Source organism: Anolis sagrei, chromosome 5 (assembly GCF_037176765.1).
Source record: "Anolis sagrei isolate rAnoSag1 chromosome 5, rAnoSag1.mat, whole genome shotgun sequence".
NCBI classification, from domain to species: Eukaryota; Metazoa; Chordata; class Lepidosauria; order Squamata; family Dactyloidae; genus Anolis; species Anolis sagrei.
In genome coordinates, this window is record NC_090025.1 from 14,418,113 (window position 1) to 14,443,418 (window position 25,306).

Below are 25,306 nucleotides of genomic sequence, written 5' to 3' on the forward strand. Positions count from 1 at the left end.
ATAAATCCCAGCAACTACAACTCCTAAATGTCAGGGTCTGTTTCCCCCAAACTCCACCAGTGTTCACATTTGAGCATATTGTGCATTTGTGCCAAGTTTTTAACAAAGAGACACTATGAATTTATATTTTATTGGTATGTTTATTTTTTATTATGTTATGTTTTTAATTGTATTTATGATATTGTAAGCATTTAATTTTACCCTGTTAATTGCCTTGAGTCTCCTACGGGCTGAGAAAGGCAGTATACAAATACAGTAAATAAATAAGTAAATAAATAAGTTTGGTCCAGATCCATCATTGTTTGAGTCCAAAGTGCTCTCTGGATGTAGGTGAACTACAACTCCCAAACTCAAGGTCAATGCCCACCAAACCCTTCCTGTATTTTCTGTTGGTCACGGCACTTCTGTGTGCCATGTTTTGTTCAATTCCATCGTTGGTGGAGTTCAGAATGCTCTTTGATTGTAGGTGAACTATAAATCCCAGCAACTACAACTCCCAAATGACAACATCAATCCCCCCAACCCCACCAGTATTCAAATTTGGGTGTATTGGGCATTTGTGCCAAATTTGGTCCAGTGAATGAATATACATCACACATATCTGATATTTACACTGCAATTCACAACAGTAGCAAAATTGTTCTTGTGATGTTGCAACGGAAATAATGTTATGGTTGGGGGGTCACCACAACATGAGAAACTGTATTAAGGGGTCGCGGCATTAGGGAGGTTGAGAACCACTGCTGTAGAGCCAAAGTCCAATGTGAGAATGAGAATGAATACATTGTGCTAAACCAGTGGTACCCAACCTTTTTTTTGGACCAGAGACCACTTGACCAGGGACCACTTTGACCAGGGAGTCGGGACCACTTGGACCAGGGACCACTTTGATCAGAGACCACTTGACCAGGGAATGCTTAAACAGGGACCACTTGACCAGGGAGTCGGGACCACTTGAAGAGGAACCACTTTAACCAGAGACCACTTGACCAGGGACCGTTTGACCAGGGAGTCGGGACCACTTGGACGAGGACCACTTTGACCAGGGACCATTTGAAGAGGAACCACTTTGATCAGTGACCACTTGACCAGGGAATGATTGAACAGGGACCGCTTGTCCAGGGATTCAGGACCACTTGGACCAGGGACCACTTTGACCAGGGACCATTTGAAGAGGAACCACTTTGACCAGGGAATGCTTGATCAGGGACCACTTGGACCAGGGAGTCGGGACCACTTGGGCCAGGGACCACTTTGACCAGAGACCACTTGACCAGAGAATGCTTGAACAGGGACCACTTGTAAATGAAACAGGGACTACTGTAAATGAAATTTAAGAAGCTTGAACCTGTTTCATAGCTAAAAACACAGCAAAAGATCTTAAATAGTCGGGACCACTTGAAGAGGAACCACTTTGACCAGGGACCATCTGAAGAGGAACCACTTTGATCAGTGACAACTTGACTAGGGAATGATTGAACAGGGACCGCTTGTCCAGGGATTCAGGACCACTTGGACCAGGGACCATTTGAAGAGGAACCACTTTGACCAGAGAATCCTTGATCAGGAACCATTTTGACCAGGGAGTCGGGACCACTTGGACCAGGGACCACTTTGACCACTGCTGTAGAGCCACAGTCCAATGTGAGAATGAATACATCACACTGGCTTCCAAATTTCACTTGTAATTTCATAGATTTTGAGCTTTGGACACCAACGTTCAACTCCAAGGCTCTTAGGTATAAGTAACTTGGTGCCCACTAGATGTTTGTGTCTATAACAAGTGGTGTTAAACTATATAAGTTCTACGTTGTACATGTACCTTTGGGCATGATCCTTAGCAAGCAGTTGGAATGCATTTGTGAACTGAGTATATGCATTTAAAGGGGGAGAACCTCATCAAACTGAAAATCCCATGGCACTTAAAGTGGTGTCAAATGAATTTAGTTCTAGGCTTGCTGTAAACATATAGTTTCTGCTTTTCTCTTCCAGCCTGTGGCCAGCAAAAGCCATAGTTGAAGAAAACAACTGTCATTTTGCCACTTGGGAATCTGAAAATTCAGCCCCTATCCTAATAATATGTCATTTAGGTTCACAGAACAGGAAGTAATAATTTAGGCTGGCATGTCAAATGAAGGCTCTTCCTATTTGTTCAAATGACTCATGCGGTGGCAATGCTCTAAAGAACACTTCTCAAATATTTTGGCAACATCTCACACATGACAAATATGTTTACTCCATCTCATCAGAAGCCCAGCTGGAAAACCCAAAATCTAGAGTCCCCTTGCCACATTTCTCAAGGTGGAACTTCTATAAGATACTTTCCCTTACTTTGTCCAGAGATCCAAATTAATGAGTAAGGATTTCACATTAACTGATTTTTTTAAAAATGTACTTTATTATCCAAAGAATTATTCATAAATGGGTTGCTGTGAGTTTTCCGGACTGTATGGCCATGTTCCAGAAGCATTCTCTCCTGACGTTTCGCCCACATCTAAGGCAGGCATCCTCAGAGGTTGTGAGGTCTGTTGGAAACTAGGCAAGTAGGGTTTATATATCTGTGGAATAATATCTAGGGTGGGAGAAAGAACTCTTATCTGTTGGAGGCAAGTGTGAATGTTGTAATTTATTTTATTTTATTTATTTACACTATTTCTATCCTGCCCATATCAGCCTGAAGGCGACTCAGGGCGGCATACAAAGTCGGCACAATTCGATGCCATATACATACATTGATAAAAAGCAAAAAAGAAACATTACAATACATTTAGAAACATAAAAACAATGACTAATAAAAAATTAAAAACTATGTCCTCTCGTTCAAATCCTCATCCGTTCCATTAATCACCTTGCTTAGCATTGAATGGCCTTGCAACTTCAAGACTTGGCTGCTTCCTGTCTGGGGAATCTTTTGCTGGGAGGTGTTAGCTGGTCCTGATTGTTTCATGTCCGGAATTCCCGTTTTCTGAGTGTTCCCCTTTGTTTACTCTCTGATTTTAGAGATTTTTTTTTTAAATACTGGTAGCCAGATTTTGTTCATTTTCATGGTTTCCTCCCTTCTGTTGAAATGGTCCACATCAGTGTTTCTCAACCTGGGGGTCAGGACCCTTGAGGGGGTCGTGAGGGTGTGTCAAAGGGGTCACCAAAGACCATCAGAAAACATAGTATTTTCTGTTGGTCATTGGGATTATGTGTGGGAAGTTTGACCCAGTTCCATTGGTGGTCGAGTGCAGAATCCTCTTTGATTGTAGGTGAACTATAAATCCCAACAACTACAACTCCCAAATGTCAAGGTCTATTTTCCCCAGGCTCCACTGGTGTTCACATTTGGGCATATTGAGTATTTGTGCCAAGTTTGGTCCAGATCCATCATTGCATGAATCTACAGCACTCCACTGGATATAGGAGAACTACAACTCCCAAACTCAAGGTCAATGCCCACGAAACCCTTCCAGTGTTTTCTGTTGTTCATGGGAGTTCCGTGTGCCATATTGGGCATATTGAGTATTTCTGCTGAATTTAGTCCAGTGAATGCAAATCCAGCCTGCATATCGGATATTTACATTATGATTTATGACAGTAGTAAAATGACAGGTATCAAGTAGCAATGAAAACAATATTATGGTTGGGGGTCACCACAACATAGGGAACTGCATTAAGGGGTCACGGCATTAGCAAGGTTGAGAACCACTGGTCCACATGCTTGTGGATTTCAATGGCTTGTCTATGTTGTCTGACATGTTGGTTGTTGGAGTGGTCCAGCATTTCTGTGTTCTCAAATACTATTCTGTGTCCAGGTTGGTTCATCAGGTGCTCTGCTATGGCTGACTCCTCTGGTTGAATTAGTCTGCAGTGCCTTCTGGCTACCAGTTTCTTAAAAACTCTAAAATCAGCACAGTAAATAAAACAACACTCCGAAAAAAGGGAATTCCAGACAAGAAACAATCAGGGCCAGCTGACATCTCCTAACAAAGGATCCCCCAGGCAGCAAGCAGCCAGGCCTTGAACCTACAAAGCCATTAAATGCTACGCAAGGTGCTTAATTATAACATTCACACGTGACTCCCACAGACAAGAGTTCTTTCTCCCACCCTGGACCTTCCACAGATATATAAACATCACTTGCCTAGTTTCCAACAGGCCTCACAACCTCTGAGGATGTCTGCCATAAATGTGGGTGAAACATCAGAGGGAATGCTTCTGGAACATGGCCATTCAGCCCAGAAAACGCACAGCAACCCAGTGATTTTAGCCATGAAAGCCTTCAACAACAGATTCATAAATGGCTTCCTGCCACTTATGGGCGAAAATCACAAGCCCCAGATTCTTTTTTCTGTTCTTCTCCAGATTTAAAAATAAATGTCCCTCTCTAAAAATGCACATGACGACACCTCATCTTTCAAATCACAAGCTGCTTTGAGTTCCAGTTTTGGAAGAAAGGTGGGATATTAATAAATATAAAAAAAAACTCTGTCATGCGATAATGTGAAAAATGCATATATTATAAAAAATAAGCAAATCTAAAAATAAGAACATGAGTTTCTGTGAATAGGAAGGGGAATCTTGAACCATAAGCAGAACTACACAATCAAAGAGTTGGAAGAGACCTTGTGGGCCATCTAGTCCAACCCCATTCTGCCAAGAAGAACGGAAACCACAGGCAAAGCACTCAGAATCATAGAATCAAAGAGTTGGAAGAGACCTCATGGGCCATCCAGTCCAACCCCATTCTGCCAAGAAGCAGGAATATTGCATTGAAAGCACCCCTGACAGATGGCCATCCAGCCTCTGTTTAAAAGCTTCCAAAGAAGGAGCCTCCACTACATTCTGGGGCAGAGAGTTCCACTGCTGTACAGCTCTTACAGTCAGGAAGTTCTTCCTCATGTTCAGGTGGAATCTCCTTTCCTATAGTTGGAAGCCATTGTTCCGTGCCTTAGTCTCCAGGGCAGCAGAAAACAAGCATGTTCCCTCCTCCCTATGACTTCCCCTCACATATTTATACATGGCTATCATCACATTTCCTCTCAGCCTTCTCTTCTTCAGGCTAAACATGCCCAGCTCCTTAAGCCGCTCCTCATAGGGCTTGTTCTCCAGACCCTTGATCATTTTAGTCACCCTCCTTTGGACACATTCCAGCTTGTCCTCATCATGACTCCACTCAGCCTTCTCTTCTGCAGGCTAAACATGCCCAGCTCTTTAAGCCGCTCCTCATAGGGCTTGTTCTCCAGACCCTTGATCATTTTAGTCACCCTCCTTTGGACACATTTCAGCTTGTCATCATCTCCCTTCAATTGTGGTGCCCAGAATTGGACACAGTGTGAGTCCAGATGTAGTTTGACCAAAGTAAAATAGAGGGGTAGCATGACTTCCCTGGATCTCGACAATAGACTTCTATTGATGCAGGACAACATCCCATTGGCTTTTTTTGTTGCCACATGACATTGTTAGCTCATGTTTACCTTGCGGTCCACTGACTTCGCTGGATCTAGACACTAGACTTCTATTGATGCAGGCCAACATCCCATTGACTTTTTTTTGCTGCCACATGACGTTGTTGCCTCATGTTCACTTTCCTGTCCATGAGGACTCCAAGATCTTTTTCACCAGGCATCTCCCATTCTGTATCTTTGCATTTCATTTTTTTTCCTGCCAAAGTGGAGTATCTTGCATTTGTCCCTGTTGAACTTCATTTTGTTAGTTTTGACCCATCTCTCTAATCTGTCAAGATCGTTTTGAGTTCTACTCCTGTCCTCTGCAGTATTGGCTCTCCCTCCCAATTTGGTCCCATCTGCAAACTTGATGATCATGCCTTCTAACCCTTCATCTAAGTCATTAATAAAGATGTTTAACAGGACCGGGCCCAGGACAAATATATATCTGAAATCCTTATAATTAAAAAAGTGAACTATAATCCATAGAACTCCATGCTGAAAATAAGCCTATTAGGGTGCACCTACACTGTAATATTAATGCAGTTTGGCACCACTTTAACTCCCATGGGTCATTGAAGTTGGCAGAGAAGATCTTATTAAACTACAACTTCCAGTATTCCATATCATTAAGCCATTGCGTTTAAAGTGGTTTCAAACTGCATTAATTCTACAGTGTAGAGTCATTGCTTAGTCTTTAAATGACATTCCAGTCTTTAAAGGTAGCAAATAATAGTTGAAACGCCCCCTCCCAACATTTCAGAAGATTTTTCCTTCTTTTTCTAGGAATTTTAACACTATTAATATTGTCTTCGAGCCCCCTGTAGCGCAGCAGGCTAAACCTCAGAGCTGTTGAACTTGCTGACCTAAAGGTTGGTGGATCGGATCCAGGGAGCGGGAGTGAGCTTCGCTGTTAGCCCCAGCTTCTACCAACCTAGAAGTTTGGACACATGCAAATGTGAGTAGATCAATAGGCACTGCTCCGGCAAGAAGGTAACGGTACTCCACGTAGTCATGCTGGCCACATGACCTAGTAGGTGTCTATGGACAACACTGGCTCTTTGGCTTAGAAATGGAGATGTGCACCACCCCCCAGAGTTGGACACAACTAGACTTAATGCCAAGGGGAAACCTTTACCTTTACTTAATATTGTCTTACAGTATGATATTGTGCCCAATGACAGTGGGCTGCTTGTTTCCACTTTAAACAATGTTGTTTGCTTTTAACTTTATGGCCAAAGTTGCACCATTCTTTTAAAAAGGTCTTAAAATGACATGAGTCTCTTTGCCATTAAACATGCAATGCAATGGAGCTCAAGGAATGGATGGCTTTCATAAACTCTTTTGCAACATACTGTACGTAAAAGGAAGGAAGCATTTTCCAGACACACGATATTTTAAACTTTGGCTACAAACTATGTCAATGTGAAACTGGGGCAGAATAGAAAACCAAATTTGGTAGTAAACAAAAAGGAAACACAGATGCAAACTTTCTCTGGCGACAGATTCCTCCTCTCTCAACAGACAAGCAAGGTTTTACTTCTGTTTTTCCAAAAATATAAATAATCGTTTGATACCCTTGGGTTTGCTACTTGCCAGCTAGAAGAAATTTGGCCAAAAAGCTGTAATGATAGTTAAAGCAAATACTTTAATGTATAGCAGATCTCCTGTGCACTAAGGTTCTGCAAGTATTGTTACAGTAAGTTGTAACAGGATCAAGTATGTATGTGTGTGTTAAAGAAAACCTAATACTCTTGATTATTATGTGCACCTGCTAATGTAGGTCAACTAGTAAGTTTGGCTCCTTTCTTCCTTCTCTGCCTTTTTTCTTCCTTTGCTCTTTGCTTCCATTCTTCCTGCTCTTTCCTTTTTTCTTGCTCTCCTTCCTTCCCTCTCTCCCTCCCTCTTCCTTCCTTCCTTCCTTTTATTTAGCCTTTTGGGGTTTTAAAGTCCTTTCTGCTGTTTTTGGGGGGTTTTTTTAATGAGTGCTGGTCACTCCTTGGTCTATTAGGGGTAAAGTGTCCAGATTTCGTGTCAATTCGTCCAGTGGTTTTTGAGTTATGTTAATCCCACAAACGAACATTACATTTTTATTTATATAGATAGATGGGTGGAGATTACAGAAAGGGAGGAAATGGCTGGGACGTGACAGTGCATGTGACCATAAAAATGAAAATTGCCTTCCTTTGCACACAACACCTCTTCCCTAATTCCAAAGTTCAAATGGGGAGAAAATAGGTCATTTCAACAGACTTGTAAACAACGCTCTTTGGCCTGGAAAACGTTTTTTTCAACTCATCGCAGATTTCAACAGAGAAAAGGAGGGTTTCATTTAGAACATAAACTGTGTGGTTTGGAGAAGAGAAAAATATTTTCCAGCGCTTTCAAATCAAAGGGTTATGGACTTTAATCAATCCAATAGCACTTTGCAACTGTTTGGTTTTTGGTCACCAATTGAAATATCCTTCCAACAATAAAACAACAGAAAAAAACCCACAAGATTATAAACAAAACATTCTAAAACACCCTCTCTGTATCTGGACATTACTTTACATTTCCTCTGCCCACCGCTATAAATGAATACGGCAGGGCATTTACACAATGTATGACTAATCTGCAAGCACCTTTGGTAATGAAAGCACTACCGCCTTTTAGCAAATCAGGGATGGTTTCTTTTACCTCCTCTAACCTCTCAAAAAACACCACAGAAAAACCTGGAATTTATTTTTGTTTTCAATCTTTGCCCAGTTTTCAACTGTTTTTAGAATGGCGTGGGTGCACAGGCAGACGGCTTCGGTTCCCATGCTTTTCAGAGCTCCCCAGTCCTAGTTTCAAAGCAAGAGTAAAGCCTCTCCATGTCAAGTCATTATTCAATTACATCACCAAGTCGTTCCATGATTTTGTATAGCTATGCAGTGTTTGGGAAGGCCTGCTCAAAAAGCTAGGTTTTCACCTTTCTTCGAAAAGTCAGGAGGGAGGGGGCCGCGCTTATATCCCTAGGCAGGGTGTTCCACAGTCAAGGGGCCACCACTGAGAAGGCCCTGTCTCTTGTCCCAGCCAACAAACCAGCCTGGGCACTGCAGTCAGCGGAGGAGGCCTGCTCTCAGTCCCACCCCCATCTCAAGTACAGATGGTGGGAATGAGAGAGGGGGTCTTCCCTGTAATTGCTCCCCACCTCTGGAACCCCCTCCCAAAAGAAATAAAGATGGCCTCCCTCCTCTCCTTCAGGAAAGAGCGGAAAACTCATTTTTGCACATTAGCATACAGAGAGGAGGAATACTATTTATTTATTTATTTATTTATTTATTTATTTAGAAGTTTTATATACCGGTCTTCTCAACCTCAGAAGAGGGACTCAGGCCGGTTTACAACATGTATTCATATACAGTAATATAAAACAGTACAGTGCATCATCATTATACATTGAAACATAAAATACAGTAAAATACATCATCACATTACACAAGCCAAATCGTCAAATGCAGTCACCGTTCATCGCCATCCTTCCGTGCCATATTCATCAAATGCCATATTCCAAAGCCAGGTTTTTATTAGCTTTCTAAAAGTCAGGAGGGAGGGAGCAGATCTAATCTCTAGTGGGAGGGAATTCCAGAGCCGAGGGGCCACCACCAAGAAGGCCCTGTCCCTCGTCACCACCAGACGAGATTGCGAGGGTGGTGGGACCGAGAGCAGGGCCCCTCCAGAAGATCTTAATAACCTTGATAGTTCATTGCGGAGAATCCGTTCAGACAGGTAAATTGGGCCAAAGTCCCAATTTATGAGAGATCACTACCTGACCTCTGGTCGAGAATTATCACTGTATTTGGGCTCTGTCATTCTATCTTGGCCCAGCTAACATCACTGGCCACACAGTCAAACTCATAAAATTTTGTGAACCTTACTTGGCCCCTGTAATCAATTGTAGATGTTTTATGTTCAGATTTTATGTCATTATATAATTTTTATTTGATCATGTTTTTGTTTAATTTATTGATGTTAGGTTCTAATGTTGTTTTCATATGTGGGCTTATTCAGGATTATTATTATTATTATATGTTTGCCTTTTTGTATGTTGGAATCTGCCCTGAGTCCCCCTGGGGAGATAATATAAAATTATTATTATTATTATTATTATTATTATTATTATTACCCAAAGTCGTAGTCTAACAATCAAACTATTCAACCACATTGGCATGGAGGCTAAAGTTAGATATACACTGCCATATAATCCAGTTCCAGGATGCATATTAACCACTTTGAACTTGAGTCTACACTGCGATATAACCCAGTTCAATGCAGTTAACATGCATTCAAGTAACTGGATTGTATGGAAATGTAAATGAGGCCTTAGTCCAGTGGTTCTCAACCTTCCTAATGCCGCAACCCCTTAATACAGTTCCTCATGTTGTGGTGACCCCCAACCATAACATTATTCTGATTGCAACATCATAACTGTAATTTTGCTACTGTTACGAATCCTAATGAAAATCTCTGATATGCAGGATGGATTTTCATTTTCATTGATTTTGTCATTTGGGAGCTGTAGCTGCTGGGATTTATAGTTCACCTACTATCAAAGAACATTCTGAACTCCACCAATTATGGAATTGAACTAAACTTGGCACACAGAACTTCCATGACTAACAGAAAATACTGGAAGGGTCTGGTGGGCATTGACCTTGAGTTGTAGTTCACCTACTTCCAGAGAGCACTGTGGACTCAAACAATGATGGATCTGGACCACACTTGGCACAAATACTCAATATGTCCAAATGTGAACACTGGTGGAGTTTGGGGAAAATAAACGTGACATTTGGGAGTTGTAATTGCAGGGATTTATAGTTCACCTACAATCAAAGAACATTCCAAACTCCACCAACAATGGCATTGAACCAAATTTGGCACACAGAACTCCCATGACCAACAGAAAATACTGGAAGGGTCTAGTAGGCATTGACCTTGACTTTTGGAGTTGTAGTTCACCTACATCCAGAGAGCACGATGGACTCCAAACAATGATAGATCTGGACCACACCTGGCACGAATACTCAATATGTCCAAATGTGAACAATGGTGGGGTTTGGGGAAAATAGACCTTGACATTTGGGAGTTGTAGTTGCAGGGATTTATAGTTCACCTACAATCAAAGAGAATTCTGAACCCCACCAACGAGAATTGGGTCAAACTTCTCACGGAGAACCACTACGTGAGAAGAATGCTTAATTTTCTTATGGTCTTTGGCAACCCCTCTGGCACCACTTCGCATCCCCCCAGGGGTCCCGACCCCCAGGTTGAGCAAGACTGCCTTAAGTCCATTTTTCAAGCATTGCAAACTATATGTGGAATGTTTGCTTTGAAACTGCCTTTATACTTATTTTATTTTTTGTCCTCACTTGCGCCCTTAAAAATAGCAATCAAGATGACTAAAAATAAAAGTCACATGAAAGAAAGGTAAAACAGGATTAAAACACAATTAAAAACCAATCAAGGGTAAGAAACAGCTTCCTTTAATTAAAACACAGCTAGACGTCAACAGCCTGTCTAAGCAAAAAAAAAACTTGTTTTCAATCCTAACTCTGCTCTCGGCCCTTCATCATTGATTCCTCTTGTGTCTTCATATTGTGTAACTCTTTTGAACACGATTAGCGCCTTGTCATTTAATAAAGTAACATACCATATTTTGTCAGCAAAGACTAAACAACTAATATGTTTTCCAACATTACATCCTAATCAAGATAGCCAGTTGGACAAGAGTTCTTTCTCCCACCCTGGACATTGTTCCAGAGATATAGAAACCCCACTTGCCTAATTTCCAACAGACCTCACAACCTCTGAGGATGCCTGCCATAGATGCAGGCGAAACGTCAGGAGAAAATGCTTCTAGAGCATGGCCATACAGCCCGGAAAACTCACAACAACCCAGTGATTCCGGCCATGAAAGCCTTCGACAATACATTGTTTTCCAACACATAGTCCAATTTAAATCTTTGACAATCTTTCTGATGGAGCATTCTAGAGATGCGATGGCTTGGGGAAAAAAATCTGGAAAAATTGAATTTTTTCCATATTTTTTGTGAAATAAAATACAACTTTTGAGGAAAATCTGATGAAATGTTTTTTCTTGGGAAATGAGTAAAAACTGGCATTCTGCTGAGAAATCGTGACAAACCGGCCTAATTTCAAATTTTTGGTTTGCAACTAAATAAACATTCTCAACAAGCATGTGGACAATTGCAACAGAAAGGAAGAAACCATGAAAAAGAACAAAATTTGGCCACCAGTATTTAAAAACTCTAAAATTATAACAGTAAATAAAGAACAAGGCGTAAATACAGGGGAACTCCAGACAAGAAATGATCAGGGACAGCTAATCACCTCTCAAAAAAATTCCCTCACCTTGAAACTGTCAGGCCATTAAATGCTAATCAGGGCGGCCAATTGACACATTCACACCTAGCTCCAACAGACAAGAGTTCTTTCTCCCACCCTGGACATTTCTCAGATATATAAACCCCATTTTCCTAGTTTCCAACAGATCTTACAATGGGTTGTTGTAGGTTTTTTTCAGATTATATGGCCATGTTCTAGAGGCGTTCTCTCCTGACGTTTTGCCTGCATCTATTAAAACAGCAAAACAGCACAGGGAAAACAATCAGGGACATCTAATCACTTCTCAACAAAAGATGGCTCCAGGCACTTCCAGGCTATCAAATGCTAATCAAGGTGGTAAGTTGAAACATTCACACCTAGCTCTAGCAGACAAGAGTCTTGGTCTTTCCAGAGATATATAAACCCATTTTCCTAGTTCCAACAGACCTCACTACCTCTGAGGATGCTTGTGATAGATGCAGGCAGAACATCAGGAGAGAATGCTTCTGGAACACGGCCAAACAGCCCAGAAAACCTACAACAACCCAATGATTCCGGCCATGAAAGCCTTCGACAATACATCCTCAAGGTTTTCAAGCTCTTCATTAACATATGGAGCATTACTCTTTGCATTCCTTCCCTTCCAACCCCACCCTGTATTTTCTATAAAACCGTTGGGGGAAAACACACGTCCAAGGAAAGATTACATTTGGATGGAAATATCCCAGACATCTGGTCACTCGGGCTCTCAGAAATCTGATGCTGGGGAATATTATTTTTTTAATCCTTATTCAAAGCCTTCTGGCGAATAAGGAAGCAACAGTCCTTCAGGAAAACCTTGCATTTGGCCGTTGCTGTCCAAGACAATAATATTTAAAATTCACTTTTTAAAAGAAAATCCCTCCGGATAGCAATTAACTCTCTAAAACTGCTTATGAGTTATGTTTCAGCCAGTCACAAGCTGGGGGAAAACACCAAAAGCAAAAGCCCCGCAGGGATGCATTTCCCACTCAAAACCAAACAAAAGTGCTATAGTCAGCCAGATCCTGAAGATCGCAAGGATCAAAACAACAACATCCTCAATAGGAAAGAGCTGAAAACTGCTAGAGAAAAAAGAATTCAGAAGTCTTGTGTAATATCAACCATGAAACTAGGTGTTCAAAACACAACCAAGCTATTCAGCTTATACTACGGATTGAACATCTTTGGGCTAAAGCAGTGGTACCCAACCATTTTTGGACCAGGGACCACTCTGACCAGAGACCACTTGACCAGGGACCGCTTCACCATGGACCACTTTGAACAGGTATCATTTTGACCATGGAGCATTTGAAGAAGAACCACTTTGACCAGGGACCACTTTGACCAGAGACCACTTGACCAGGGACCATTTGAAGAGGAACCAATTGGACTGGACCAGGGACCATTTGAAGAAGAACCACTTTGACCAGGGACCATTTGAAGAAGAACCACTTTGACCAGAGACCACTTGACCAGGGAATGCTTGAACAGGAACCACTTGGACCAGGGACCATTTAAAGAGGAACCACTTTAACCAGGGACCACTTGAAGAGGAACCACTTTAACCAGGGACCACTTGGACCAGGGAGTCAGAACCAAGGACCATTTGAAGAGGAACCACTTTAACCAGGGACCACTTGGACTAGGGAGTCAGGACCACCTGGACCAGGGACCATTTGAAGAGGAACCACTTTAACCAGGGACCACTTGGACTAGGGAGTCAGGACCACTTGGACCAGGGACCATTTGAAGAGGAACCACTTTAACCAGGGACCACTTGGACCAGGGAGTCAGGACCACTTGGACCAGGGACCATTTGAAGAGGAACCACTTTAACCAGGGACCACTTGGACCAGGGAGTCAGGACCACTTGGACCAGGGACCATTTGAAGAGGAACTACTTTGACCAGGGACCACTTGGACCAGGGAGTCAGGACCACTTGGACCAGGGACCATTTGAAGAGGAACCACTTTAACCAGGGACCACTTGGACCAGGGACCATTTGAAGAGGAACTACTTTGACCAGGGACCACTTGGACCAGGGACCATTTGAAGAGGAACCACTTTAACCAGGGACCACTTGGACCAGGGACCATTTGAAGAGGAACTACTTTGACCAGGGACCACTTGGACCAGGGACCATTTGAAGAGGAACCACTTTAACCAGGGACCACTTGGACCAGGGAGTCAGGACCACTTGGACCAGGGACCATTTGAAGAGGAACCACTTTAACCAGGGACCACTTGGACCAGGGAGTCAGGACCACTTGGACCAGGGACCATTTGAAGAGGAACTACTTTGACCAGGGACCACTTGGACCAGGGAGTCAGGACCACTTGGACCAGGGACCATTTGAAGCGGAACCACTTTAACCAGGGACCATTTAAAGAGGAACCACTTTAACCAGGGACCACTTGGACCAGGGACCATTTGAAGAGGAACTACTTTGACTAGGGACCACTTGGACCAGGGACCATTTGAAGAGGAACCACTTTAACCAGGGACCACTTGGACCAGGGACCATTTGAAGAGGAACTACTTTGACTAGGGACCACTTGGACCAGGGACCACTTTGACTAGGGACCACTCTCCAACATTAGTACCCAAAGGGTTATGAATCATATTTTGCTCAACCTTAGATTCGGTTTGGTTATTTGGGGTGCTGATTCAGAAAATTGCATTGGATTGACCACATCAGCTCGCATTACTGCTATGCCATCCAGTAGTCACCATCTGCTCGCCCACAGAAACCCATATGTAATAATCTAGAGCTGATGTGGTAGTAGTAATGTTTCTTGGGCAAGTTAGCCTCTCCCTTCCCAACATCTCAGTTGGCTAGGCACTATAAGAAGGTTTCACAAGACCAGAAGCTTTCGTTGCCACATGACTTTGAGGCAACGGTGTAGTAATGGTGAGGCCACGGACCATATTTTCATTCTCAATGAGTTTCCATGGCCAAAAGGAAACAAACCCTACTAAGTCCTATTGGATTTCGTCCAGATAAATATGCTAAAGGCGCCAGATCCCTGATGATCTTGGAGGCTAAGAAGGGTCAGCCCTGGTAAGTACTTGGATGGGAAACTGCCAACAAACATAGGTTGAACATCTCTAATTTAGAATTCTGAACTCCAAAATCCTCCAGAATCTGGAATTGTCCACATGGGTGACACCTTTGCTTTCTGTTGATTCAGTGTACACAAACTTTGCTTCATGCACAAAAATATTTTAAAGTATTGTTCAAATTACTGTTTTTGTTGCTGCTGTTGTTATTATTTGTACCCTAATTTTTCCTCCCAAAAAAAAGACAAAGTGGCTATATGTATATGAATTTACTACATACATACATACATATATATATATTCTATATAAATAAAAATGTAATATTCATCTGTGGGATTAACAGAACTCATAAACCACTGGACGAATTGACACCAAATTTGGACACAAGACACCTAACAACCCAATGTATGTCCTTCACTCAAAAAAATTGATTTTGTCATTTGGGAGTTGTAGTTGCTGGGATTTATAGTTCACCTACAATCAAAGAGCATTCTGAACCCCACCAACGATAGAATTGAACCAAACTTGGCACACAGTTCTCCCATGACTAACAGAAAATACTGGAAGGGTTTGGTGAGCAGTGTCCTTTGGTTTTGGAGTTGTAGTTCACCTACATCCAGAGAGCTCTGTTGACTCAAACAATGATGGATCCAGACCAAACTTGGCATGAATACTCAATATGCCCAAATGTTAACACTGATGGAGTTTGGGGAAAACAGAATCTTGACATTTGGGAGTTGTAGTTGCTGGGATTTATAGTACACCTACAATCACAGAGCATTCACTCCACCAATAATAGAATTGGGCCAAACCTCCCACACAGAACCCCCATGTGGGCCACAGCAATGCGTGGCAGGGGACGGCTAGAATATATGTGTGTGTGAATTTCACATTTAGACTTGGGTCCCATCTCCCATTATGGACAGGTATAGATAAACATATTCCAAAACCCACCAAAATCCAAAATACTGGGAAGTGTTTTGGATTTTTCTAGGTTTTGGAAAATATGCTTTCCATTTTGGATAAGGGATACTCAGTCTGTAGCAGGCACTAAAAATCATATTTCAAAAGAAGGAACTGGCAAAAGTCCTAAATACACCTTGCCTATGGAAAATCTCACCTTCAACAGGACCTTAACCAAAACAAAAATTCATCTCAGGAGCAACTTGAGAAACTGCAAGTTGTTTCTGATGTGAGAGAATTGGCCATCTGCAAGAACGATGCCTAGGGGATGCCTGGATGTTTTACCATCCTGTGGGAGGCTTCTCTCATGGGAAGCTGGAGCTGACAGATGGGAGCTCACCCCACTCCCCAGATTCGAATGTTAATAAATAGCATTATTTGACCCATAAGTCGATGCTTGATTTTTACACCAGCTCATCTCTACTTTGCAAGGACTTGTAATATGGACGTAACGGCCAGGGGCTAGAGTGACTGGAACATCGAGCTAATGTACGAGCAAATAATATCCACAAAGAACAGTAACTATTACTAAAAGCCATATTAAAATAATTTTACAGTACTACAAGTTTGTTGTGGAAACAATTTACCCATAGAAAAGTCTTTTCATTCGATATTTTCATGCATTACTTACATACAAATCAATAAAAACTGACAAATGTGTGTACCATGCTAAATAAAGCTTAAAATTGTGTACCAAGGAAAGTTGGATCCATTGCAATCATTTTATTTCTGTGAAGTAAATGTATCTGCAAAGCTTCTAGTGCGCATGTATGTATGTATGTGTATGTGTGTGTGTGTGTGTGTGTATGGGGGGTTACCCATAGTCACACTGAGATACCATATATACTCGAATATAAGCAGACCTGAATATAAGTCGAGGCACCGGATTTTACCACAAAGAACTGGGAAAAAGTATTGACTCAAGTATAAGCCGAGGGTTGGAAATGGAGCATCTCCTGGTATTTTTCAAAATAAAAATAGGTATAAAGGAAATTAAGTTAATTGAGGCATCAATAGGTTAAACGTTTTTGAATATTTATATAAAACTGTAATTTAAGATAATAGTGTCCAACTCTAATTAAACTATTATTCTAACCTTCTTCAGTGTAAACGTGCTTATGTATTCTTCCAATAATAATAAAGATTAAAATTATAAATGTAATAAAAATAACAATAATAGAGTAAAATAAAGGAAATGTAATCACAGTAATAAACAGAGTAAAATAATAAATGTAATAATAATAGTAAATAGAGTAGAATAATAAATATAATAATAAATAGAGTAAAATAATAATTGTAATAAAAATAATAATAGAGTAAATTAATGGAAATGTAATAAAAACAGCAATAGAGTAAAATAATGGAAATGTAATAATAATAAAATAAAATAATAAATGTAATAATAACAACAGAGAAAAAATAATAAACATAATAGAGTAAAATAATAAATGTAATAAAAATAATAATAGAGTAGATTAATGGAAATGTAATAAAAACAGTAATAGAGTAAAAGAATGGAAATGTAATAACAACAGTAATAAATAGAGTAAAATAGTAAATGTAATAATAATAGTAAATATAGTAAAATAATAAATATAACAATAATAACAATAATAAATAGAGTAAAATAATAATTGTAATAAAAATAATAATAGAGTAAATTAATGGAAATGTAATAAAAACAGCAATAGAGTAAAATAATGGAAATGTAATAACAGTAATAATAAAGGAAAATAATAAATGTAATAATAACAATAACAGAGTAAAATAATAAACATAATAATGAATAGAGTAAAATAATAAATGTAATAAAAATAATAATAGTCAAAAATAAACATAATAAGAGTAAATAATGTAATAATAATAGAGTAAAATAAACATAAGAGTAAAATAATAAATATAATAATAAATAGAGTAAAATAATAAATGTGATAATAATAGAGTAAAATAATGTAAATGTAATAATAACAGTAACAATGGAGTAAAATAATAATGTAATAATAATAATAATAGAGAAAAATAATGTGAATGTAATAATAATAATAATAAATAGAGTAAAATAATAAATGTAATAATAATAATAATAATAATAATAATAATAAGAGTAAAATGTTAAATAACTTTGACTCGAGTATAAGTCCAGGGAGGCTTTTCAGCCTAAAAAGGGGCTGAAAAACGCAGCTTATACTCAAGTATATACGGTACCCAGAGATTCCTAGAGATAAAATAGTAAACACATCTGCAAAAGTGAATGGCCAACTGTAATTGGGAAGTATGAAAATACTCCAAAACTAGTCCAATATTTTTAAGTTACTGCAAAGTGGCTAGAAACATAGCATGAATTATTTTTCAAAGAAAGATAAATTATTTGTGTCACAATATCACCTCCTGTGCTTTTTTTAAACATTCTGAATGCAAATTTAAATCTCTGTGACATTTTTTTCTACAAGCATTTCCCAAGTGGCCAAACCTTGTGGTTGAGATCTAATTCTGATGAAGCACCACAACGTGGTGGGAACTGATGGGCCATTGTGGAAAGCTGCAGGTACCTCCTAGCAAGCAGGAGGAGTTCACTTTTCGCCCGTGCACATAACAAAAATAGCAATGAATAACAAAAATGGTAATAAATAACCATCGGTTTAGGCCACTGGTCTGGCCACTCAAGGCTTCCTTTTTTTAGTTAGTATTTGCTTGTCCTACATGGTTGCAATACACCAACAAAGGTAGATCTCTAATCCTATTGGCATGGAGACACAGCCAAAGGGAGTCACTCCCAAGCCCTGCCCCGCAACACACCCCTCTATGACAACATCTGATTGACACAAAACTCTTCTGCAACCGCACTGTCCCAAGTTGCCGCACCAGAAAAACACCACTGATATCTTACTGCAATGATGCTAAAACTACAGCTTCCAAACGTAAAATAACACGAGAAAGGTTTTAAAACAGTGTTTCTCAACCTGGGGGTCAAACGCCCGGGGGGGGGGGATTGCGGGGGAGTGTTGGAGGGGTCGCCAAAGACCATCAGAAAGCACAGCATTTTCTATTGATCATAGGGGTTCTGTGAGGGAAGTTTGACCCAATTCTGTAATTTGTGGGGTTCAGAATGCTCTTTGATTGTAGGTGAACTACAAGAGAGGAGATTCCATCTGAACATGAGAAAGAACTTCCTGACTGTGAGACCTGTTCAGCAGTGGAACTCTCTGCCCCAGAGTGTGGTGGAGGCGCCTTCTTTGGAAGCTTTGAAACAGAGGCTGGATGGTCATCTGTCAGGGGTGATTTGAATGCAATATTCCTGCTTCTTGGCAGGGGGTTGGACTGGATGGCCCATGAGGTCTCTTCCAACTCTTTGATTCTATGAACTATAAGTCCCAGCAACTACAACTCCCAAATGTCAAAGTCTGTTTTCCCCAAACTCCACCAGTGTTCACATTTGGGCATATTGAGAATCTGTGCCAAGTTTGGTCCAGATCCATCGTTGTTTGAGCCCACAGTGGTCTCTGGATGTAGGTGAACTACAACTCCAAAACACAAGGTCCCACCAGACCCTTCCAGTATTTTCTGTTGGTCATGGGAGTTCTGTGCACCAAGCTTGGTTCACTTCCATTGTTGGTGGAGTTCAGAATGCTCTATGGTTGTAGGTGAACTATAAATCCCACCAACTACAACTCCCAAATGTCAAGGTCTATTTTCCCCAAACTCTAACAGTGTTCACATTTGGGCCTATTGAGGATTCATGCCAACTTTGGTCTACACCAGTGCTTCTCAACCTTGGCTCCCCAGATGTTTTTGACCTACAACTCCCAGAAATCCCAGCCAGTTTACCAGCTGTTAGGATTTCTGAGAATTGTAGGCCAAAAACATCTGGGGACCCCAGGTTGAGAACCACTGATCTAGATCCATCATTGTATGAGCTCACAGTCCTCTCTGGATGTAGGTGAACTACAACTCCAAAACCCAAGGCCAATGCCCACCAAACTTTTCCAGTATTTTCTATTGGTCATGGGAGTTCTGTGTGCCAAGTTGGTGGAGTGCAGAATGCTCTTTGATTGTAGGTGAACTATAAATCCCAGTAACCACAACTCCCAAATGACAAAAAAATGCATCCAGCATATCAGAGATTTGCATTGGGATTCATTAACAGTAGCAAAATGACAGTTATGAAGTAGTAACGAAAATAATTTTATGGTTGGGGGTCACCACAACATGGGGAACTGTATTGCAGGTTCGCGGCATTAGAAAGGTTGAGAACCACTGCTTTAAAACTATAATTTCCTTGAAAATACTATGTTATCGATCTATATAAATAAAAATGTAATGTTCGTTTGTGGGATTAACAGAACTCAAAAACCACTGGACAAATTGACACCAAATTTGGACACAAGACACCTAACAGCCCAATGTATGTCCTTCACTCAAAAAAAATTGATTTTGTCATTTGGGAGTTGTAGTTGCTGGGATTTATAGTTCACCTACAACCAAAGAGCATTCTGAACCCCACCAACGATGGCATTGAACCAAACTTGGCACATAGAACTCCCATGACCAACAGAAAATACTGGAAGTGTTTGGTGGGCATTGACCTTGTGTTTGGGAGTTGTAATTCACCTACATCCAGAGATCACTGTGGACTCAAACTATGATGAATCTGGACCAAACTCTACAAGAATACTCAGTATGCCCAAATGTGAACACTGGTGGAGTTTGGGGAAAACAGAATCTTGACATTTGGGAGTTGTAGTTGCTGGGATTTATAGTTCACCTACAATCACAGAGCATTCTGAACCCCACCAACAATAGAATTGGGCCAAACCTCCCACACAGAACCCCCATGTGGGCCACAGCAACGCATGGCAGGGGACGGCTAGTCTTCTATAAATATTGTGTTGAGGCAGATTGCAAAGGCCATCATACTGCAGCAATGCCTCTATAAGGCCAAACAGAAAGAAATGTTATCTCATATGGAGAATGTTGTGCCTTTTGCATTGGCCCAATAAAGACTTATTTCTCCTGGGACTGCAAAAAGATTTGGGGTGGGCAGAGAAGGGGCCACGGGACAGTTCCCTGTAGCCTTCGATCGATGCCAGGGCACATGCAGCAGCTGGCATTGGCAGAACCCAAACAACATTTCCTAGGCGAGGAAGAGATGTTGGAAAGCCCTCCGTCAGCTACTATGACGTAACCAACAGACAAAAGCAGCGGGCTGCTGTTCTGTTCGTAAACAAACGCCAAGCTGAAACAGAAACTAGACACACACATACACAAAAACCTAGAATCAGGTGGTGTACAGACACTTAAAAAAACACACAACTAGAATAATTTAATTGTTCCTCTGCAGCAAAATCCACGAAGGTTTCAAAAAAATGCAAATACAAAGGAAACAGGGCCTTCCATAACGGATTCTACGCAGAAATGACATTTGCGGTTTCCAGTGAGAGCACTACTAAACATGATCAAAACGACATATTGGGGAGAGGGATAAATCACAGCCCAATAAAAGCAGGCCCAATCCTCATATTGCAACTGAAAGCAAAGCCTATGGAGTTCAATAGGGTTCTCTCTCATGTAGGAATACATGCAAATGCATTCTTAAAATATTGGTTGTTTTCTTATTTATTTACCCTATTTATACCTTGCCTTTCTCTACCCCGAAGGGGACTCAAGGCAATTTACATATATTCAATGCCTATATACATACAATTCCAGTAAAGTTGAAATTAAATTAATATGTTAAACATTTAAAACACTAAAAACATTGCATTCGATATAAATCACGCCATCCATAATCGTAGTCCAAAGACGTTCTGTAATCATTGCACATATTCCAAATCTGTTATCACACTGCACTATTTTCTGAGTTCTCATAGTTTTATACATGCAAACCAAACTCATAACACATACACTGTGCAATTGAAAAAAATTTCACCATACTGCACACAGTATGGTGCAAATTGCACACAGGGTTGATACGGAGGCAGCAATGCAAAACAGTATGCTAAAAGGGCAAAGCATGCAGTATGTAAATAACAACAACAACATGGGTTGTCTTTTTAGCACCACCTCCATCTTAAAGGGCACCCAAACTAAATTCTTTTGATAGCACAGGTTGGAATTACATTTGTGGATAGGTCCTTGCAGGGAGGAAAAAATGGAAACTGACAAAGGAGGTGAATTCCTGGTTTAGAAGAATCTGGTTTAGAAAGAATCTAAACCAGGTGATCTGGATTGCTGGTTGCTTACACCAGTTGTGGCCTACATCACACAAAGAGGCGTAGGAAAACTACAGGTCTGAGTGGACCAACAGACGTACTGACAACAATTAAATACCTGCAGACAAGAAAAATCTTGATTTGCCCAAAGTGCCAGGATTGACTATTTATTTGCAAAAGAGTTCGGCTAGGATTCCATTGCATGCCAAATTCTCACTTGCAGAAAACCTGGTCTGTAACAAGCCACAGAGGGGGAGAAATCCTTTCCACACAGACATGATTTATTTTATGTGTTGTCAAAGAATTGCATGGCTGGAATCACTGGGTTGCTGTGAGTTTTCTGGGTTGTAAGGCCAGAAACATGGCCATACAGCCCGGAAAATTCACAGCAAACCAATGATTATTTTATTTTCCTTTTAAATGATGTATCTGCCAGTCAAATAGAACACAAAGAAATATGTGTATGTGTGTATCTGTGTGTATCTGTATATGGAACAAAAGCAATATAAGCATGCAAGAAATATTCCCAGTTGGAAAAGAAGGCCCTACATGGAGCAAAATATATATACAGTATTTGTCTACCCATGGTGTCGCCAACCAACGCACACCCACTTTCACAACTATGCGTAGTTATGGCGACCAACTGAATATTAAGTACCCTGGAGAACAAACGGCCATAACAATGATCTAATCAGACATTTCAGTTCAATTCCACCATACATTAGAATTTTATGGAGGGGGTTCAAATACACATCCAATGCACTGCAAGCCTTTGCAAGCACTGAGTTCCCAATTCCATCTTAAATCCCAGTTTTATGGGGAGGGGGCTTCTAATGCGTATCCTTTGCAGGCAGTTCCCAATTCCACCTTAAATCCCAGTTTTATGGAAGGCCTTCTATTTTATTTCCAATAAATTCCTTGTCTTTGCAAGCAGAGTTCTCAATTCCATCTTAAATCCCAGTTTTGTGGAGGGCCTTTTAATGCACATCCAATACATCCATTGTCTTTGCAAGCAAAGTTCCCAATTCCACCTTAAATCCCAGGTTTATGGAGGGCCTTCTATTGTGCTTCCAATAAACTAATTTCCTTTGCAAGTAGAGTTCCCAATTCCACCTTAAATCCCAGTTTTATGGAAGGCCTTCTATTGTGCTTCCAATAAATTCATTATCTTTGCAAGCAGAGTTCCCAATTCCACCTTAAATCCCTGGTTTATGAAGGACCTTCTATTGTGCTTCCAATGCACTCATTGCCTTTGCAAGCAAAGTTCCCAATTCCATCTCAAATCCCAGTTTTATGGAAGGGCCTCCAACACTTCCCAATGTGCTCCTTGACTTTGCAAACACAAGTATCTTCCATTCCAGTTTTATGTAAGGCCTTCCACTCTGAATCCAAGGCACTTTGGAAAGTAGAGAAGTCACATCTTAAATTGCAAATTTATGGAATGGCTTCCAAGGAGCATCCAGTGCAAACACAGATTTGCCAAACACCCTTTAAAAGTTTCTATTGCAATTTTTAGAGGCACTTTCCTACTATTTGGGGGTATCTTGAATGGGGAAAAGGAAGGGAGAAGAGTTGCAAAAATATGCAGAGCCAGAATGGCAAAAGGGGGTCAAGAAGGGTGCATTGCATTTTGGAGATACTCTGAAGGCCTTCAAATAGATTGAGAGCCCTGTACATTGACTCACCTCCCCTGCAAAACTCTCCAAATCCTGTAAAATTATATATACAGATTCAGAATGCCAAAAAGGGGTCAAGAAGGGTGCATTGCATTTTGGAGACACTCTGAAGGCCTTCAAATAGATTGATAGCCCTGTGCATTGACTCACCTCCCCTGCAAAGTTCCCCAAATCCTGCAAAATTATATATACAGATCCAGAATGGCAAAAAGGGGTCAAGAAGGGTGCATTGCATTTTGGAGACACTTTGAAGGTTTTCAAATAGATTGATATCCCTATGCCTTGACTCACCTCCCCTGCAAAGTTCCCCAAATCCTGCAAAATTATATATACAGATCCAGAATGGCAAAAAGGGGTCAAGAAGGGTGCATTGCATTTTGGAGATACTCTGAAGATAGGTCTCCAAATAGATGGATAGCCTTGTGGAGACACTCTCAAGATCTTCAAATAGATTGATAGCCCTGTGCCTTGACTCACCTCCCCTGCAAAGTTCCCCAAATCCTGCAAAATTATATATACAACTCCAGAATGGCAAAAAGGGGTCAAAAAGGGTGCATTGCATTTTGGAGACACCCTGAAGATCTCCAGATAGATGGATAGCCTTGTGCCTTGACTCACCTCCCCTGCAAAGCTCTCCAAATCCCCGCCGCAACGGGCCAGCATTGGGGGGTCCCTTAGAAGCCCATGGTGGCCTTTTTTCCCCAGTGGCAAGTGAAGCTTGGGCTGGTGGCTCTTCTTTCTTTGTTCAGTTGCCGGCTGGTTCCATGTCAGGCGGCCGGGGAAGCTGACAAAGCGGCTGCTTCTGCTGCTGTGGTTGTTGTTGTTCCTGCTGCTCCCTGGGCTTCAACGCTCATGTCTCCATGTGGGGGGGCTTCTGAGTTGGGGGGAGAGGGAGGCAAAGAAGGGCAAAGGCCGGCGAAGGGGTCCTGCTAGCCCAAGGGGAGAGTTGGAGGGAGAGAAAGAGGGAGAAGCCGGCCCAGTCTCTCTCTTTCTCACTCTCTCTTTGGCGTCCCGGGCTGAAACAAAAGCGCCTTGGAGAGGGAAAGGGGAGGGAAGGAGGGAAAGAAGGTTCCAATGCAAAAGGGGGGAAAGGAAGAGAGAAAAAAAGGAGGGAAGGGGAAAGGGGGAGGAGAAAGGAAAACAAGAGATGGAGGGCCAAGCGGAGAGCCAGCCGCTGGGGTGGGGGGAGGAAAAGAGGCTGGAGGAGGAGGAGGAAGAGGTGGAGGAGGCGCCTCGCCTTTCTCCTCCTCCTTCTCCTCCAAAGCCTTCTGTGCGTAAAAGGAGGCGCAGCAGCCAAGGCGCATGGGCAGAGATGGGGGGACCTCTGTTTTATGAAGAGTTGGGGGTCTTCAAGGGGGAGCACGGATCTCCACAGCAGGAATAAGAAGCCTAGGGGTCTGGGGAGTCCTCCAATCCAAAGGCAGCTGTGTGGGTTGCATTTGGAGAGAGGGAAATAGATGTCACAGGTTGCGCACCACTTATTATCCCAATCTTTGGCTCTCCAGGTGTTTTTATTTATTATTTACTAGCCGTCCCCTGCTACGTGTTGCTGCTGACCAGTCTGTGTATATGTGTTT

At 41.3% G+C, this 25,306-nt stretch overlaps 1 protein-coding gene across 1 annotated transcript in view; it reads right to left on the reverse strand.

Annotated features, from left to right (window-relative positions):
- Positions 1-24,937, reverse strand: part of CCNI (cyclin I) — an 87,446-nt gene extending 62,509 nt beyond the window's left edge. Inside the window, exon 1 of the mRNA XM_060779364.2 lies at positions 24,348-24,937. The gene's annotated coding sequence lies outside the window, so the exon portion shown is untranslated. The remainder of the gene's footprint in view (positions 1-24,347) is intronic.
- Positions 24,938-25,306: the final 369 nt, after the last annotated feature.